The sequence below is a fragment of the Macrobrachium nipponense genome, chromosome 6 (genome assembly GCF_015104395.2).
Source record: "Macrobrachium nipponense isolate FS-2020 chromosome 6, ASM1510439v2, whole genome shotgun sequence".
NCBI lineage: Eukaryota > Metazoa > Arthropoda > Malacostraca > Decapoda > Palaemonidae > Macrobrachium > Macrobrachium nipponense.
In genome coordinates, this window is record NC_061108.1 from 104259941 (window position 1) to 104278024 (window position 18084).

The window sequence follows — 18084 nt, forward strand, 5'->3', positions numbered from 1 at the left end:
CGTCTCTCCATTCCTTGTCCTTTGGGTTGAGGATAGGACTCGAACTCACACTGGCTGGTCGGACGATTGATGCGGTAAGCCTATACATAAGCATCCTTTTTATGTTTCTTATCAGAATCATAAAAGCAATCCCGCTCCTTCCTCTAGCAAGGGGAGGAAGGAGACCGACAATAATGCAAACCCTTCCCAGAACATTGCATTAATGTCTCCGACACCAGCCCTTTTTCGGATGAGTCACGATCCATCACTCATTTAAAAAAGGCCCAAAAGTCTAACTCTTGATCACGCAGCTCCTATACTCTGATCAAGTTGTCAGAGGCAGCAGGGCACTCCTCCTCACTCTTACGACCAGGAGGAGTAGCCTAGGTGCGCAGAACTCCAGTCAGTTCTAGAGGCTCACTCAGATTCCTCCCACCAATCAGTGAGTCTTCCTATTTTTAAAGGACCGAAAGGTTTGTATTACGTATCGGAACAAATCACAATTTGTCGAAAATTGTATTTTTCCTAACTATACATACCTGAGGTCCTTTAACAAATATGCCCACCTCATGCCACCCCTCAATCTGAACCTGGGCCGAAAGGCAAAGTGGAGTTTTTACATCCAGGCAGGCTAGCCTGCCCCACGGTAGTTACTGCCTAACCACCTTGTTCAATATTCAACGGCTGTAATTCCAGCTACGCCATAAGTACATTCCTATTGTTAAAGGACCTCAGGTTTGTATAGTTAGGAAAAATACAATTTTCGACAAATTGTGATATTAATACTTTTGATATTTCGATTAATAGCTAACTTCTCTATATACTAATCAAAATCATCATCATCTTTTATTCCTCAAAAACAAGTAATCTCTACAAATGAAATCATTAGCAACAGATTACATCTCAGAAGGCTTAGATTATTTTTTTAGGTCTGTAAATCATTTTCCAACATACAGTCAGCTTAAACCAAGACCACCGAGATAGAAGCCCTGTTCGATGTGACGTCATGACGTGATGATGTCAACCCTGGTGGCCGACTCTGAGCCAAGTGACTAGGCGACTCACTCCCGACTCTCGATCTTCCTTCCCTTACATCACTTTGACACAAGGTGTTTTTGTGGTTCCATTGTTTTATTTATGAACTGGAACATAACACTTATATGGCATCATGAGGTGGGGAGCCATGGATACATCTAGCTACTTTTTTGGACGAACTTACTGTGATAAGCAAATAAACTCGGCAATAAGTTCACTGCAACAGGTACTACCTATTTGACTTTTCTCTCTGGATGACTTTCGACTGCAATATAAATACAGTCTGCATTCTAGGTACAAGTTGTGAGCAACAAGGTCAGGTGCAATATAAAGAAAGGCTGGTTTAGCCAACTGCTGGCGGCCGTTCTCCAGCTACGTCCTGTTCTTCGTCTTGGTTTGTGTTAGGTGAGGTCAGGTGCCGGTATCTATGCAGGTCTGGGCCAGGGAAGGAGCCAGCAGCCCCTCAACTGCTGGCGACCGTTCTCCAGCCACGTCCTGTTCTTCGTCTTGGTTTGGGTTAGGTGAAGTCAGGTGCCAGTATCTGTGCAGGTCCGGGCCAGGGAAGGAGCCAGCAACCCTCCAACTGCTGGCGGCCATTCTCTAGCCACATCCTGTTCTTCATCTTGGTTTGGGTTGGGTGAGGTCAGGTACCATTATCTATCTAGGTCCAGGCCAGAGGAGGAGCCAGAAACCTCCAAAGTGCTGGCGGCCATTCTCCAGCCACTTCCTGTTCTTCATCTTGGTTTGGGTTGGGTGAGGTCAGGTACCGTTATCTATCTAGGTCCAGGCCAGGGAAGGAGCCAGAAACCCCTCAACTACTGGCAACCGTTCTCCAGCCACATCCTGTTCTTCGTCTTGGTTTGGGTTAGGTGAGGAAAGGTGCTGGTATCTATGCAGGTCCGGGCCAGGGAAGGATCCAGCAGCCCCCCAACTGCTGGCGGCCGTTCTCCAGCCGCGTCCTGCACTTCGTCTTCTTCTGGGTTAGGTGAGATCAGGTGCCGGTATCTGTGCAGGTTCGGGCCAGGGAAGGAGCCAGCAGCCCCCCACTGCTGGCGGCCGTTCTCCAGCCACGTCCTGCACTTTGTCTTCTTCTGGGTTGGGTGAGGTCATGTGCCGGTATCTGTGCAGGTCCGGTCCAGGGAAGGAGCCAGAAGCCCCCCAACTGCTGGCGGCCGTTCTCCAGCTGCGTCCTGTATTTTGTCTTCTTCTGGGATTGGGTGAGGTCATGTGTCGGTATCCGTGCAGGTCCGGGCCAAGGAAGGAGCCAGAAGCCCCCCAACTGCTGGTGGCCGTTCTCCAGCTGCGTCCTGTATTTTGTCTTCTTCTGGGATTGGGTGAGGTCATGTGTCGGTATCCGTGCAGGTCCGGTCCAGGGAAGGAGCCAGAAGCCCCCCAACTGCTGGCGGCCGTTCTCCAGCCGCGTCCTGTGCTTTGTCTTCTTCTGGGTTGGGTGAGGTCATGTGTCCGGTATCTGTGCAGGTCCAGCCCAGGGAAGGCGCCAGCAGCCCCCCAACTGCTGGCGGCCGTTCTCCAGCTGCATCCTGTGCTTTATCTTCTTCTGGGTTGGGTGAGGTCATGTGTCCGGTATCTGTGCAGGTCCAGCCCAGGGAAGGCGCCAGCAGCCCCCCAACTGCTGGCGGCCGTTCTCCAGCTGCATCCTGTGCTTTATCTTCTTCTGGGTTGGGTGAGGTCATGTGTCCGGTATCTGTGCAGGTCCAGCCCAGGGAAGGCGCCAGCAGCCCCCCAACTGCTGGCGGCCGTTCTCCAGCTGCATCCTGTGCTTTGTCTTCTTCTGGGTTGGGTGAGGTCAGGTGCCAGTATCTGTGCAGGTCAGGGCCAGGGAAGGCCCCAGCATCCCCCCAACTAACCGGTGGCCGTTCTCCAGCCGCGTCTTGTGCTTTGTCTTCTTCTGGGTTGGGTGATGTGAGGTGCCAGTATTTGTGCAGGTCCGGGCCAGGGAAGGATCCAGCAGCCTCCCAACTGCTGGTGGCCGTTCTCCAGCCGCGTCCTGTCCTTAGTCTTCTTCTGGGTTGGGTGAGGTCAGGTGCCAGTATCTGTGCAGGTTCAGGCCAGGGAAGGCGCCAGCAGCCCCCCAACTGCTGGCTGCCTTTCTCCAGCCGCGTCCTGTCCTTAGTCTTCTTCTGGGTTGGGTGAGGTCAGGTGCCAGTGTCTGTGCAGGTTCGGGCCAGGGAAGGCACCAGCAGCCCCCCAACTGCTGGCGGCAGTTCTCCAGCCGCGTCCTGTCCTTAGTCTTCTTCTGGGTTGGGTGAGGTCAGGTGCCAGTATCTGCGCAGGTTCGGGCCAGGGAAGGCGCCAGCAGCCCCCCAACTGCTGGCTGCCGTTCTCCAGCCGCGTCCTGTGCTTAGTCTTCTTCTGGGTTGGGTGAGGTTAGGTGCCGGTATCTGTGCAGGTTCGGGTCAGGGAAGGAGCCAGCAGCCCCCCAACTGCTGGCTGCCGTTCTCCAGCCGTTTCCTGAGCTTAGTCTTCTTCTGGGTTGGGTGAGGTCAGGTGCCGGTATCTGTGCAGGTTCGGGTCAGGGAAGGCGCCAGCAGCCCCCCAACTGCTGGCGGCCGTTCTCCAGCCGCGTCCTGTCCTTAGTATTTATCTGGGTTGGGTGAGGTCAGGTGCCAGTATCTGTGCAGGTCCTGGCTAGGGAAGGAGCCAGCAGCCCCCCAACTGCTGGCGGCCGTTCTCCAGCCGCGTCCTGTCCTTAGTATTTATCTGGGTTGGGTGAGGTCAGGTGCCAGTATCTGTGCTGGTTCGGGCCAGGGCCAGGGAAGGAGCAGCAGCCCCCCAACTGCTGGCGGCCGTTCTCCAGCCGCGTCCTGTCCTTAGTATTTATCTGGGTTGGGTGAGGTCAGGTGCCAGTATCTGTGCTGGTTCGGGCCAGGGAAGGAGCCAGCAGCCCCCCAACTGCTGGCGGCCGTTCTCCAGCCGCGTCCTGTCTTTAGTCTTCTTCTGGGTTGGATGAGGTCAGGTGCCAGTAGCTGTGCAGGTTCGGGCCAGGGAAGGCGCCAGCAGCCCCCCAACTGCTGACAGCCGTTCTCCAGCCACGTCCTGTCCTTAGTCTTCTTCTGGGTTGGGTGAGGTTAGGTGCAGGTATCTGTGCAGGTCCGGGCCAGGGAAGGATCCAGCAGCCCCCCAACTGTTGGCGGCCGTTCTTCAGCCACGTCTTGTATTTAGTCTTCTTTTGAGTTGGGTGAGGTCAGGTGCCAGTATTTGTGCAGGTTCAGGCCAGGGAAGGAGCCAGCAGCCCCCCAACTGCTGGCGGCCGTTCTCCAGCCGCGTCCTGTGCTTAGTCTTCTTCTGGGTTGGGTGAGGTTAGGTGCCGGTATCTGTGCAGGTCCGGGCCAGGGAAGGAGCCAGCAGCCCCCCAACTGCTGACAGCCGTTCTCCAGCCACGTCCTGTCCTTGGTCTTCTTCTGGGTTGGGTGAGGTTAGGTGCAGGTATCTGTGCAGGTCCGGGCCAGGGACTGATCCAGCAGCCCCCCAACTGTTGGCGGCCGTTCTTCAGCCACGTCTTGTATTTAGTCTTCTTTTGAGTTGGGTGAGGTCAGGTGCCAGTATTTGTGCAGGTTCAGGCCAGGGAAGGAGCCAGCAGCCCCCCAACTGCTGGCGGCTGTTCTCCAGCCGCGTCCTGTCCTTAGTATTTATCTGGGTTGGGTGAGGTCAGGTACCGGTATCGGTGCAGGTTCTGTCCTTAGTCTTCTTTTTGGTTGGGTGAGGTCAGGTACCGGTATCTGTGCAGGTTCATGCCAGGGAAGGAGCCAGCAGCCCCCCAACTGTTGGAGGCCGTTCTCCAGCCGCGTCCTGTCCTTAGTCTTCTTCTGGGTTGGGTGAGGTCAGGTACCGGTATCTGTGCAGGTCCGGGCCAGGGAAGGCGCCAGCAGCCCCCCCAACTGCTGGCGGCCGTTCTCCAGCCGCGTCCTGTCCTTAGTCTTCTTCTGGGTTGGGTGAGGTCAGGTGCAGGTATCTGTGCAGGTTTGAGCCAGGGAAGGAGCCAGTAGCCCTCGAACTGTTGGCGGCCGTTCTCCAGCCATGTTCCTGTGCTTTGTCTTCTTCTGGGTTGGGTGAGGTCAGGTGCAGGTATCTGTGCAGGTTTGGGCCAGGGAAGGCGCCAGCAGCCCCCCAACTGCTGGCGGCCGTTCTCCAGCCATGTCCTGTGCTTTGTCTTCCTCTGGGTTGGGTGAGGTCTGGTGACAGTATCTGTGGCAGGTTCCGGGCCAGGGAAGGCGCCAGCAGCCCCCAACTGCTGGCGCCGTTCTCCCCCAGCCGCGTCCTGTCCTAGTCTTCTTCTTGGTTGGGTGAGGTCTGGTGCCAGTATCCTGATGCAGGTTCGGGACAGGGGGGGGAAGGCGCCAGCAGACAACTGCTGGCGGCCGTTCTCCAGCCGCGTCCTGTCCTTAGTCTTCTTCTGGGTTGGGTGAGGTTCAGGTGCAGGTATCTGTGCAGTTTGAGCCAGGGAAGGAGCCAGTAGCCCCCCCCCCCCCCCCGCCCTCGAAACTGTTGGCGGCCATTCTCCAGCCATGTCCTGTGCTTTGTCTTCTTCTGGGTTGGGTGAGGTCAGGTGCAGTTATCTGTCAGGTTTGGGCCAGGGAAGGCGCCAGCAGCCCCCCACAAACTGCTGGCGGGCCGTTCTCCAGCCATGTCCTGTGCTTTGTCTTCCATCCTTTTGGGTTGGTGTGAGGTCTCGGTGCCAGTATCTGTGCAGGTTCGGGCCAGGGAAGGCGCCAGCAGCCCCCCAACTGCTGGCCCCCCGGGCCCGTTCTCCGCCGCGTCCTGTCCTTGTCCTTCTTCTTTTTTTTTTGGGGTTGGGTGAGGTCTGTGCCAGTATCTGTGCAGTTCGTTGGGACAGGGAAGGCGCCAGCAGCCCCCAACTGCTGGCGGCCGTTCTCCAGCCGCGCTCCTGTCCTTAGTCTTTCTTCTGGGTTGGGTGAGGTCAGGTGCAGGTATCTGTGCAGGTTTGAGCCAGGGAAGGAGCCAGTAGCCCTCGAACTGTTGGCGGCCATTCTCCAGCCATGTCCTGTGCTTTGTCTTCTTCTGGGTTGGGTGAGGCCAGGTGCAGGTATCTGTGCAGGTTTGGGCCAGGGAAGGCGCCAGCAGCCCCCCAACTGCTGGCGGCCGTTCTCCAGCCATGTCCTGTGCTTTGTCTTCCTCTGGGTTGGGTGAGGTCTGGTGACAGTATCTGTGCAGGTTCGGGCCAGGGAAGGCGCCAGCAGCCCCCCAACTGCTGGCGGCCGTTCTCCAGCCGCGTCCTGTCCTTAGTCTTCTTCTGGGTTGGGTGAGGTCTGGTGCCAGTATCTGTGCAGGTTCGGGACAGGGAAGGCGCCAGCAGCCCCCCAACTGCTGGCGGCCGTTCTCCAGCCGCGTCCTGTCCTTAGTCTTCTTCTGGGTTGGGTGAGGTCAGGTGCAGGTATCTGTGCAGGTTTGAGCCAGGGAAGGAGCCAGTAGCCCTCGAACTGCTGGCGGCCGTTCTCCAGCTGCGGCCTGTGCTTTGTCTTCTTCTGTGTTGGATGAGGTCATGTGACGGTATCTGTAGGTACGGGTCAGGGAGGGAGCCAGCAGTCCCCTGACTGCTGGCGGACATTCTGCAGCCTCGTCCTGTTCTTCATCTTGGCTTGGGTTGGATGAGGTCAGGTGCCGGTATCTATCTAGGTCTTGGTTCTCTCCAGTCTCCAGATGTGCTGGCTCGCTCTGTTGGTTTCTCGGCTTGCAGGATAGTGCACATTTAGGGCCCATCTCATCTGGTTTCTTAACTGCATCTGCAAAAGAAATGAAAAATCTGAATTAAAGATGGGTTCGAGGAAAAACAGTGAGATAGAGAGAGATAATTGATAAGAAAGACTTCAATCACTCAAACATTCATTCTTCTTTCAGCCTTCATAGTCCCCTGATACCCTCCCTTCCCAATCCCAACATGCACACACGCATTTATACTTGTAAGCATTCACAATTGAGCGCGCTCATTCACACACACACTACCTCTCTCTCTGTCTCCACTTCCACTTGCCTTATGCTTAGTTTCTAAATATGCCTCTTGGGTGTCAGTGAAGAATTCTTCAAGGATGAAGAGGATTCTGGCTCCGTACAAAGTAGTAGTCTGCAATAGTGGGCTCTGTGCTTATCCATGATAGGGATGAAAGTGACAGAAGAGCCCTTGTTTCGTCGTAGAGGAGCAGGAAGCATAATGGAAGAATTTTCAAATCGAGAAAAAGGACGAAGATTGAATTCTGCTCCAGAGATGTCACTCTCTCCGGAAAGAAGACGAAGGCAGCTGCTTTGGGTCGAGAGTTTTGTTGCATTGAGGTTGAAATCCTCCTGAAATTTGAGGAAAATGTTATTTATTTTAAGGAAAAATGGAATCTCCATTTTTAAGAAATTCTTATCAGTGGCGGAAAGATGGAGGAAGAGAGAAATTCGAGGGGGAAGCAGAGAAATTTCTGGAAGGATTCATAGGGTTTTTGGATAATTGGTACGACGTTAAGAGTTCTGAATACTTCAGACTCTTCATTTTTATATCTGAGAAATCCAGTTCGTTGGGAGGAGGAGGATCATCATGGTCTCTCTTTTTTTATCATCTTCCCGCTGCTAAGAGTTTCTTAAAATTTCCATTTTTCTAAAAATTCCGGGAATCTCTCACGAAAAAAGACAAAAGAAGATAAAATTTAATGAGAGGATGACTGTGTTCGTCTGACGGAGGACCTACAAAACCTGAAGAACTACCTGAGGAAAGTAAAAACTGAATCGTCCAAAATGTTCTTCGATTTGCAAGTTCGAGTTCATCGTTATTTTAGATTTTTTTAAAATGAATTATATACTTATAGTGTTATTTTCGTTCATTGAAATGAATTATATTGTAAGAAAAAAACTTGAAAGACAAAGCATTTGATAGAATTACTCGTATTTTATTCGTATCTTTTCTGCATTGAACAAAGGCATCAAAAAGTATAATGGTGCGCAGTTCTAACACTATACTTTACCTGATACACACACAAAAAAATGGTTGAACACATCACTCATATTGTTCAGTATTCTTGTATAAATATAATAATCTAAACGTTTATAAATGAAAAAAAGATCAACAATGATTGGATGTGAAAGCAAAGAATAATAAAGATGACTGTTGTGTCCACTGAGCGTCCCGAGACGCCATGTTCACGCCTCCATTATCAAATGACTGAGAGATATTCATCTACGTGCGACGCCTGGCCTGGAATAGCTGTGTCGTCTGCCATTCCAGGCATCGCTGGAATGATTTACGCCTCGTGGGAATTGTGGGAATGGCAGGGGGTTGGCGGGGAGAATAGGGGGTTTGGTGGGTAGGGGTTATTTATTTTGATCTCACTCTTGACATCTCCTCTGGAAAGGAATAGCTCTCTCTCTCTCTCTCTCTCTCTCTCTCTCTCTCTCTCTCTCTCTCTATTTCATACACATTGGTTCCTCAAACACCAAAGGTCACTGAAGTCTGAGGTTTTGAGTTTCTGAATTACTAACTAAACTTATTTATTTATTTTATTTATTTGAGATATCAAGAACAATGGCCCGCTTACAGTTTTCTGTAAAAGAAGACTATTATGTTAGCTCTGTTTCTGTCTGCTCTTAAAAAAAAAACTACTGAGGCTAGAGGGCTGCAAATTGGTACGTCAGCCATCCACCCTCCAGTCATCAAACGTACCAAATTGCAGCCCTCTAGACTTGGTAGGTTTTACTCTATTCAAGGTTAAATTTAGCTGTGGCCGTGCTTCTGGCAACGATATAGGATAGGCCACCACCAGGCCGTGGTTAAAGTTTCAGGGGGGGGGGGGGGGGGGGGCGCTCATGCAGCATTGTACCGAGTAACGCATTTTCTTGAATATTTTAGTATTTGTAGTCGTGAAAACCACATTGCCCATTATAAATTAGAGAGATTGTAAATGTTCTTGTATCTTTTAGTGATATCGCATGTGGATATTTACCGTAAAAAAATTACATTTTTTCTTGAGCAATTTCAGAAAGTTGCTCCATTGCAGTGTCGTTACACAATCAACCCAGGGAAATACGTAACTTCCGTCCGCAGATTACCCTGGGGAAATTAGCCCGGAGTAAGATATGCAAATATTTCCCAAATTTTCACAGCTGGGCTCTCTCTCTCTCCCTCTCTCTCTCTCTCTCTCTCTCAGAAGATATTTGTTCTTCTCGACATTGATTTGCATTGTTCATCAGTTCTTGGAAAGGAAATTGGCGATAGACGTGAATGCATTTGTGCATTCTTGTGTATGCACTCTACATTCATTTGTGCAATATTGTAAGCATTCAGTCCATTCAATTGTACTGTCAGATATATGTGTATACTGTGTACATATTTAAGCTTATATAACATTATATATTCATATATATATATATATATATATATATATATATATATATATATATATATATTATATATATATACTATCAATGTCTGTGTGTAGATATATCTATACTGCTGACGTTTCACATCATATGATGCATTTTCAAAGTTGGAAAATTACACACGCACACCAGAAAATCACATCCCCCCCCCCCCCCTCCCCCCCCCCCCCATCATATATAAAAACAAGCGTGATTCATTTGTGCATTCTTCTATTGTGCATTGCATTCATTTGTGTATTCTTGTGTGCATGCACTAAATCTAATTGTGCATTCTTGTGCACGTTCATATCACTCATTTGTGCATTCTTCTGTGTGTGAAAGAAGCACCCACCAAGGCAAGAGCGGAAGAAGGACTTAAAGAAACACACGAACTTGGAATGCAAGCAAACATGGTTCCATGCAACGTAAAAACACCATACAAACAAACAAACAGGTATATAATTAGGCCCTGAATAGTTGGATGGACCGCGATTGGGTATTGAGCTTAGTCGGGTACGTCTGTTTTTTGTTTACCAAGAGAGACTCCAACACCGTCAGCTAAAGCAGCCTCACGGGCAGATCCAATAATTTCAAAATCAGGGACCCTTTTATAGTGCCGTAGTAGTACGTAGGTTCCCATGTTACATCTGTGACAGGTAATATATTTATTTATTTATTTTTGTAAATAATGATGGATATATGTATTTAAATATCTCGGAAAAAATTATAATTATACATAAAAAGTATATATATATATATAATTCATATATATATATATAGGATATATATATATATATATATATATATATATATATATATATATATATATATATATATATATATATATATATATATATATATATATATATATATATATATATATATATATATATATACACACACACACACACACACACACATATATATAGATATATATATATATTATTATAAATATATTATATATATATATATATATAATATATATATGTGTGTGTGTGTGTGTGTGTGTGTGTGTTTGTGTGTGTATAATTTTGCTGAGATATTTAAATGTTCTCTTCGTTATATATAACTGTTTTGTACTTCTAGTTTCAGTTTTAGTCAAGTACATGGTAGATCTAAGCCCTTATACCGCGGCGAACTTCTAAGACTGAGGAAGTTGGCGTTTTTTTTATAGAATTTTATCTCCTGAACAAGAATTTAAAGTAATATTTTTTAGGCCGGCTGTAATTGACCAGTAATTTACCTTTGAACTCTATCCTACGGTAAAGGGGACCGATGGGAATGTGGGTTTCTGTGTGGGGTAAAAGACTCGGGAGAATTACGGCTTAAACTCTTTGAGAAAGGTTTTGCCGTGTTATTGTGTTATTTCTCGTGTACACTAATTAGTGTACACCAAATAATACTTACGAAACACACGTTATAAGATTAATATAAAATGCTGAACCAAAACCATTTGTTATTGTGTCTACCAAAGAATAAACAGCAGTACGTAGGTTTACATCACTAAAAAACATGGTTCTTTCTACTATATGTGAATGAGATAATTCTCTCTTACATACAGTCATTATTTGGTATTTAAATTTTCTAAATTCCCCTTTGGCTACAATAGTTATTTTCTTGAACAAAAATTATTCAATGAAACGTTAGTAGAAACCCATATTGTTAATTTTTCTATGTTTTTCTGTACTATAACCTTCATTACTTATTAAGCAGCTCATCTATTTACACTGACCTTTAAACGTTTAAATTCATGATTGTCGACCAAATGTAAAATTTTGACATTTGCATACTGTGTAAAAGGAGAGTGATTTTTTTCCCCCAATAGTTAGTAAAGATTGAACGAAGATATATTCATTAGATATTTGTAAAACTAAATGAACATTTTGTTCCTCAAAGGTGTAGGGATATAATGCTTTTAATGATAGTTTATATGAATGTTCATTGAGTAAACATCTATATCATCAAGTTTTTCAAAGGGCTGAATGGTGCATAATGAATTTCGTTTTCCAAATCATTGGCATCAAAGAAGAACTGAGGTAACTTCATCGTTTTATTTATAGATTTCTGTCCAAGCCAATTATTCCTGATATATTTTAACAATTTTACTGAAACATACACGAAAAAGGGCATTTGTTACTTTGAAATGGGTGAGGGTACACTATAGACAGCTGTGGAATACTGGGAAAATAGGACATTGCTTTCCCAACGATAGCATTATGATATTACAATGCAAAACTGTAAAAATTATTTTTTATAAGCCTATAATTACTTTCTTCAGTGTCCAATGCAAAACATCAGCTTTTATGCTTTAATTGGGAATTTGTGCAACTTACTTGAATTTAGACTTTACCTGTTCAACATAAAGTAAAATGCACGTTGCAGAATTCACTATAGCCAAAGGCTGAACCAACAATATTTTTGCCTTTATAATGAAAATATGGTATTAAGTATGTGAGTTTCATCCACCATCAGTATCACTATTTTGTCATTGGATTGTACTGATTTACATTTACTTTTAATGTACATAAAAAAATTTGAGTCCTTTTGTTATGATCCTGGGCAGACCTGTTTGGAAAAAAAAAAAAAAAAAAAAAAAAAAACACTCTCCTGATGGTACAGTAACTTTGAGGGGAACAACTATAGGTATAACAAAAAACAATATTACCAGCTCTGATGAATAATCAAATTTATTCAGTCATTGAAATTATTATACATAACGTTAGTTATGTATAATAATTTCAAAATACTCTGTCAAACTGCTGATTGTCTTTCGCTCCTTCTTTTCGAATCTCTGTACATCAAGAAACTGTTTCCTACCTTAAGCAACCAAACTACCTCCACACCATTACATATCGCCTAACTGCCTATTACTCACATTCTCTCTGTCTCTCTCCCTTTTTTTTTATTCCTCTAACATCGCCTTTTGACTATGCTGTTTTCCATCAGTTAATAACCAAACCTCTTAACAGTATGTCTGGCAGAACGCTGTCTTTGTTTATTTTTTCAATATTTATTTTTTGTTTTGCTTTTGGATCTGTTATTTTACTAAGTTATTCAGTGTTTTAATTTACTCTTACCTTAAAGTCACTTTGTAGTTTTTATTTTTCTTTTACTTTAATGACAAACTATATTTCTTATGATTATTAGGTTATTTTAGCATACATTTAATATTGTAAAATTGATTTTATTTATAGCCCTCAAGATGGGAAAGGATTCCAGAAACGTAGGTGTTAATAAAAAGAAGAAATGATCTCCAGTGTTCTCGCTGTCCTCTTCGTTATATATATATATATATATATATATATATATATATATATATATATATATATATATATATTGTGAGGATGAGATTAAGACCGGTATCATGGGTACTGATGTTTTATTGCTTGAGAGAAATTATCTCCAGTGTTCTCCGCTGTCCTCTTTGTATATATATATATATATATATATATATATATATATATATATATATATACATATATACTTATATATATATATATATATATATATATATATATATATATATGTGTGTGTGTGTGTGTGTGTGTGTGTGTGTGTACACATAATAGATTATGGATGGAAGATGGCTGGATCAGCAATTACAATGAGCATGATGGAGGACTTAGAAAATGTTTTGGAGCTTTTCAGTTATTATTAAAGGCACTGAATGGCCTCACTAGAACACACACACACACACACACACACACACACACACACACACACACACACACACACACACACACACACATATATCTATATATATATATATATATAGATATATATATATATATATTCATATACACCCCACATTTCGTGATTTGTAACTTCATGGTGCAGTTCATATTTAGACAAGCTGTATTGCTATTAGAAGACTGATCAAGGTGACATGTTCATATCTACAGCCACCTTGGATAACAAAGGAAATCAAATTATGAACATTTTTACCACATCCAAAACCAAAAGCTCTGTATTCACTCGGACACACCACAAATATACAACGCAAAATGAGAACTCGTAAAAGTACTCAACACCAAGCAATTTCTATTACTTCCAAATCAACAGGTATAGTATGCAGTTGTCTAATCACTTGAAAAAAATGACAATTTTCTTTACCAGTAGATGTTTTCTTTTTTAATGAATTGCAAGTAAACAAGAATGGGATATCCAGGTAAGTGCAAAATGAAGAACAAGTTGGTTAACCGAACTACTGACCAACGTAGTTATAGTTTCCAGAAGTAGCAAAAATAAGATTCACTAGGGAAAGCGTACTTCTAAGATAAGGAAATCAAATCAGGTCAGCTGTGCTAAGAATCCCATATATTTTCCCCTTTGATTTTACACGAAATCTTTCAAACCTTTTTTTTTTCTCGATACATATCGCACTCTTTTATTGACAGAATTGTGAGTTGGAACTAGTATCATCAGCAAAAAAAGAATAACAATATTAAAACATTGAGATTAGAAACGATAGATTTAAAAACTTTTGGGGGTGAAATATTATATTATAAACTGTATATGAGAAACTAGGGTGATTACCACATCAAAAATAATTTGTGACATAATTTCATAGTGAACGAACCGTAGATGACTTACATGCTCTGTGAAAAGAATCATAATAGACAGTTGCCAAATAGTGATAAAGAAGTCAATATTCCGTTGACACTTGACCTTGTTTGTGTGTGTCTTGTCTTGATGGATTAGTACCAAACCCTATCTTATCAGCGTGAAGGAGCCGAGCCATTTGGATTGTAGCTCGAGACTCCTACAGAAGTTGTGATCACTCCTGGGATCCTTCTAACGTAAGGTTGTGATTTCACTTTCTGTTTACGACTCTGACCATCGTAGACGAGGCTAAGGTTAACTACTAGACTTCTTAGGTCAGGCTACTTTTTTTTTTTTTTTTTTTTACCAGGATAGACTAGAAGAATTATGGTAGACTTGAATAATCAAGAGACAGAATTTTATAGTCTCATGGGTGGTCTTTAGGCTAATCTACCTAGTACTACCTAGGCCTAGTATGTTTTGCAGTAGGTACACAGTTCGGGGTAGCCTATTCTGAGTCTACGAGGTAGGTAGGCCTAGTAGGCTATACTATACTCTGTTTTTTTTCATCTGTCCATCCGCCTGTGGTGTTTTTATATGGTAACACTGCGTCCCGGGCTTTAGATACCTAGGTAGTTACGCTATTTGTAAGTTTTACTACTAGGTACTAAATAAAAGGATATCTGGGTGTACATTTACAACTGAAAAGTGTTTTAACAATTTACTGTATGCGAATTACACCGTTAATATTCGAAATAGGATATTATTACAAACGTTAAATGTAAGCTGAATGTAACTTATCTAGCTAAAGCCCGAGACGCAGTGTTACCATACAAAAACACCACAGGCGGATGGACAGATGGAAAAAAACAGAGTATAGTAGGTAGTATGGGCTAGGTATAAATTGACGAGAGTGTAGCCCACCCTAAGCTACTTACCTAGGTATATCAAGGGTATTTCTACAGAAGCAATCCGCGGTGGCCTAGACTCTGGCAATTGACGTTTTCCTATGTTATTTTACTTAATGAACAAGAATTTAAAGTATAGGCTAATACTTATTTGGACGACTGTAATTAACCCCCGGGGCCAGTACTAAACGCGGAGAAATACATTGGACGCTCCAATCCCTAGTGGATGTCGTATCCGCGGTTACGTTCCTTGCAGTTCGTAGGGGACTATTCTTTAGAATTACCCTGCAATAAACGTAACCACGGATACGACATCCACAAGGGGTTGGGGCATCCAATGTATTTCGCCGTGTTTAGTACTGGCCCCTGGGGGTTAATTACAGTCTTCCGAATAAATATTACTTAAAATTCTTGTTCAGTAGGTAAAACTGCATAGAAAACCGCAACTGCTTGAGTCTGGGCCGCCGAGGATAGGTACCCTAGATCTTCCATATCAAGAATGCTAATATAGCCTAATCCCGTGTGCTGTTAGCCAATTTTGAGAATGCTACCTAATACCTAGGTCCCCCTTACCGTAGGATAGGCTAGAGTTCAAAGGGAAATTACAGGTTAATGACATCAGGGCAAAAAAATATTACTTAAATTTTTGGTTCAGGAGGTAAAATTCTATAGAAAATCGTCAGTTGCCATAGTATAGCTTGCCGTCTAATACTAGGCACCGGCTTAGATCTACATAATAGGTAGCTATTTTGCCGGTCGACTTTAGCTAAGCTGTAATTTACCTTTGAACTCTATACGTCGGTACATGGGACCCGTTGGTACCGTCGTGTAGTCCTCAAAGGTAAATTACAGTTTAGTTACAGCCGACCAACAAAATACTTATTTGCTTAAAATTCTTGTTAAGCAAGTAAAATAACATAGGAAAACGTCAGTTGCCATAGTCTACTTCACTGTAGAACGCCAGCTTAGAATTACCAAGCGCTTTTTTGGGAAGTGGCTCGTTCCGAGAGAGGTGGCCGCTATGTTGCCATTCAGTCATTTACCCTAGTGTGCTTTGTGTGTTTTTAGGCTAGTCTACTCCTTATAGGCTATTGTTTTTCCCTAGAGGCTAGTCTATCTGTAGTAGAATCAAGGGTATTTTGATGGGGAAAAATGAAATTGATTGAATATCTTCGGGCCATCAGCAGTCTCTGAAATAACCTGGAACACAAGAGAACGATATGAAAGTGTGAATGGATAGTGGTAAGCTCTTTAGTTTATCCTAGGCAGATTTAACCTTGTTTTTTTTTACCTAACCAAGGGGGCTGTAACCTTGATTTTTACCTAACCAAGGGGGCTGTGCCCTACCTAGCTAGGCTCCCCTAACCAACCTAAGCTAGGTAGTACTGACTGTAGAATTTTTAAGGTCGTTTGGGGTTGGAAATTTAAAATTTGAATGTGGTGTTTTTGGAAGAATTAACTTAGTACATAGAGCAGGCTCATTTATCACGTTTTACCTGTCCATTTAAATCAATTTGAGTTGCTAAAAATTTTAGGTACAATATGTCTGCATATTCTAAAAATATTTTTAACTTAATTTGGTAAATTAAGATTGGATTTCATGTCCTCTGGAGGCTATACATAGAGCATCAAAGTTATTTTAATGATAATGTCAGTGGATTATGAATTTATATGTACCAGTCACCATTCAACTCTGATGGTATTTGATTTTGTCTTGCCAGAAATTGTCTTCATACCTTAGCCAATATCATTTGGTTTCATACATTCAAAAGTTGATTGTGGCAAGGTCAAGACCCATTCTAAGCTAATTTGCTTGAGTTTATTTGATGGCCAGAATTTTCCTGATTCAGGGTAATTAAAATTTTGTAGAGGTTGTCTCTACCAATAGGTGAGAAATGGGGTACACTAATAGTAGCCCATGGTAAGTGGTGCCAGGGGTCTGAAGTTGAAATCTTTGTGTGTATAGGAGTGGTTCAGGTAAAGATGCCTGTATAGTTACTATTACATTTAAGTTAGGTTAGCCTAGCTTGTGGTAGGTAGCTCTGTTATTTATTGATACCCCTTTCCTCGTGATAAAGCTAGCTACGTAAAATCAGTGCTCATTATTCAAAATGTGATGAAAAGCCGAGGTTGGTCCTGGTGGTACTTTTTGGAGTGATAAAAAAGAAAAAAGACATTGTATTATATCCAAAATCATATTTTGTTCATGAAACTTACCTGTCAGATATATATATATAGCTGTATTTCTGACGTCCGACAGAATTTCAAAACTCGCGGCACACGTAGTGGGGCGGCCAGGTGGTAGTACCCATTCCCGCCGCTGGGAGGCGGATATCAGGAACCATTCCCATTTTCTATTCATATTTTTTCTGTCGCCGGTGCTGCAAACAACTGTTTACAGTACCTCCGTCTAGGATTTTTTGATTATCTCGCTTAATATTATCTGGATTGACTTTTGGTATCGACTTCTGGATTGTTGGATTGGCACGCGTAATAGTGGATTGGTTTTTGATTTTGGATTGGCTTTTCTGGGTACATGATGTCTGGATCAAGTACTGGAAGTTTCAGAGTGTGTGTGAGGAGTGAATGTAAGGTGAGGCTTCTTAAACCTTCAGTTGATCCTCACACAGTTTGTATGGATTGCAGGGGGCATGTTTGCGTGGCTGATGATCGGTGCAATGAATGTAAGGATTTGGATGATGATAAATGGAAGATGTATGAGACCTATCGACGTAAATTGGAGCGCGATAGAGTCAGGAGGTCTTCCTCCAAGGGCAGTTCTACTAAAGGTAAGGATAGTAACATTTCTCCTCCTCTAACACCAGTAGATTTTGCTCAACCTAATCCTGTTTTGTTGCCTTCGGGCCCAGTGCTGTGTCTGAGAAGGTAACAACCTTTCTCTGATTCTGGAGTCTATTCGTGCTCTCGAATCTAAAGTATTGGCCCTAGAAACCGGCCCTGTGAAAGTTTGTGTTAGTGCCCCTAGTGTTGTGGAGGGGGCGTCAGATCGGCCCCATAATGCCTCTAGGCCTAGACCTCTATCGGACTCCCAGGACTCAGGGAGTGGGTATGTCGAAAGCCGCAAGAGGGTTACGGGGGCACCCCACCGTCTGGCGTCCCTTCGGCAGGCCTTGTTGCTAAATCCCAGGCTGCCAAGGAGCGCACGAGCGCGTGTCCTGAAAGATTGCTTTTCGTCCTCCGAAGCGTCCTCCCCGCGCAAGGGGTGGAGCGCTCGGAGAGACTCGCGTCC

General features: G+C 44.1%; 1 protein-coding gene across 5 annotated transcripts in view; it reads left to right on the forward strand.

The window, feature by feature from the left end:
* The first annotated feature begins 13982 nt into the window (after positions 1-13982).
* LOC135216804 (rab5 GDP/GTP exchange factor-like) overlaps positions 13983-18084 on the forward strand; it is a 137578-nt gene continuing 133476 nt past the window's right edge. The window contains exon 1 of one of the 5 annotated variants that reach the window (XM_064252300.1): positions 13983-14188. The gene's annotated coding sequence lies outside the window, so the exon portion shown is untranslated. Of the gene's footprint in view, positions 14262-15678; positions 16077-18084 lie in introns of those variants that run through there. The other 4 variants (XM_064252297.1, XM_064252296.1, XM_064252295.1 and 1 more) reach the window with 4 other exon arrangements.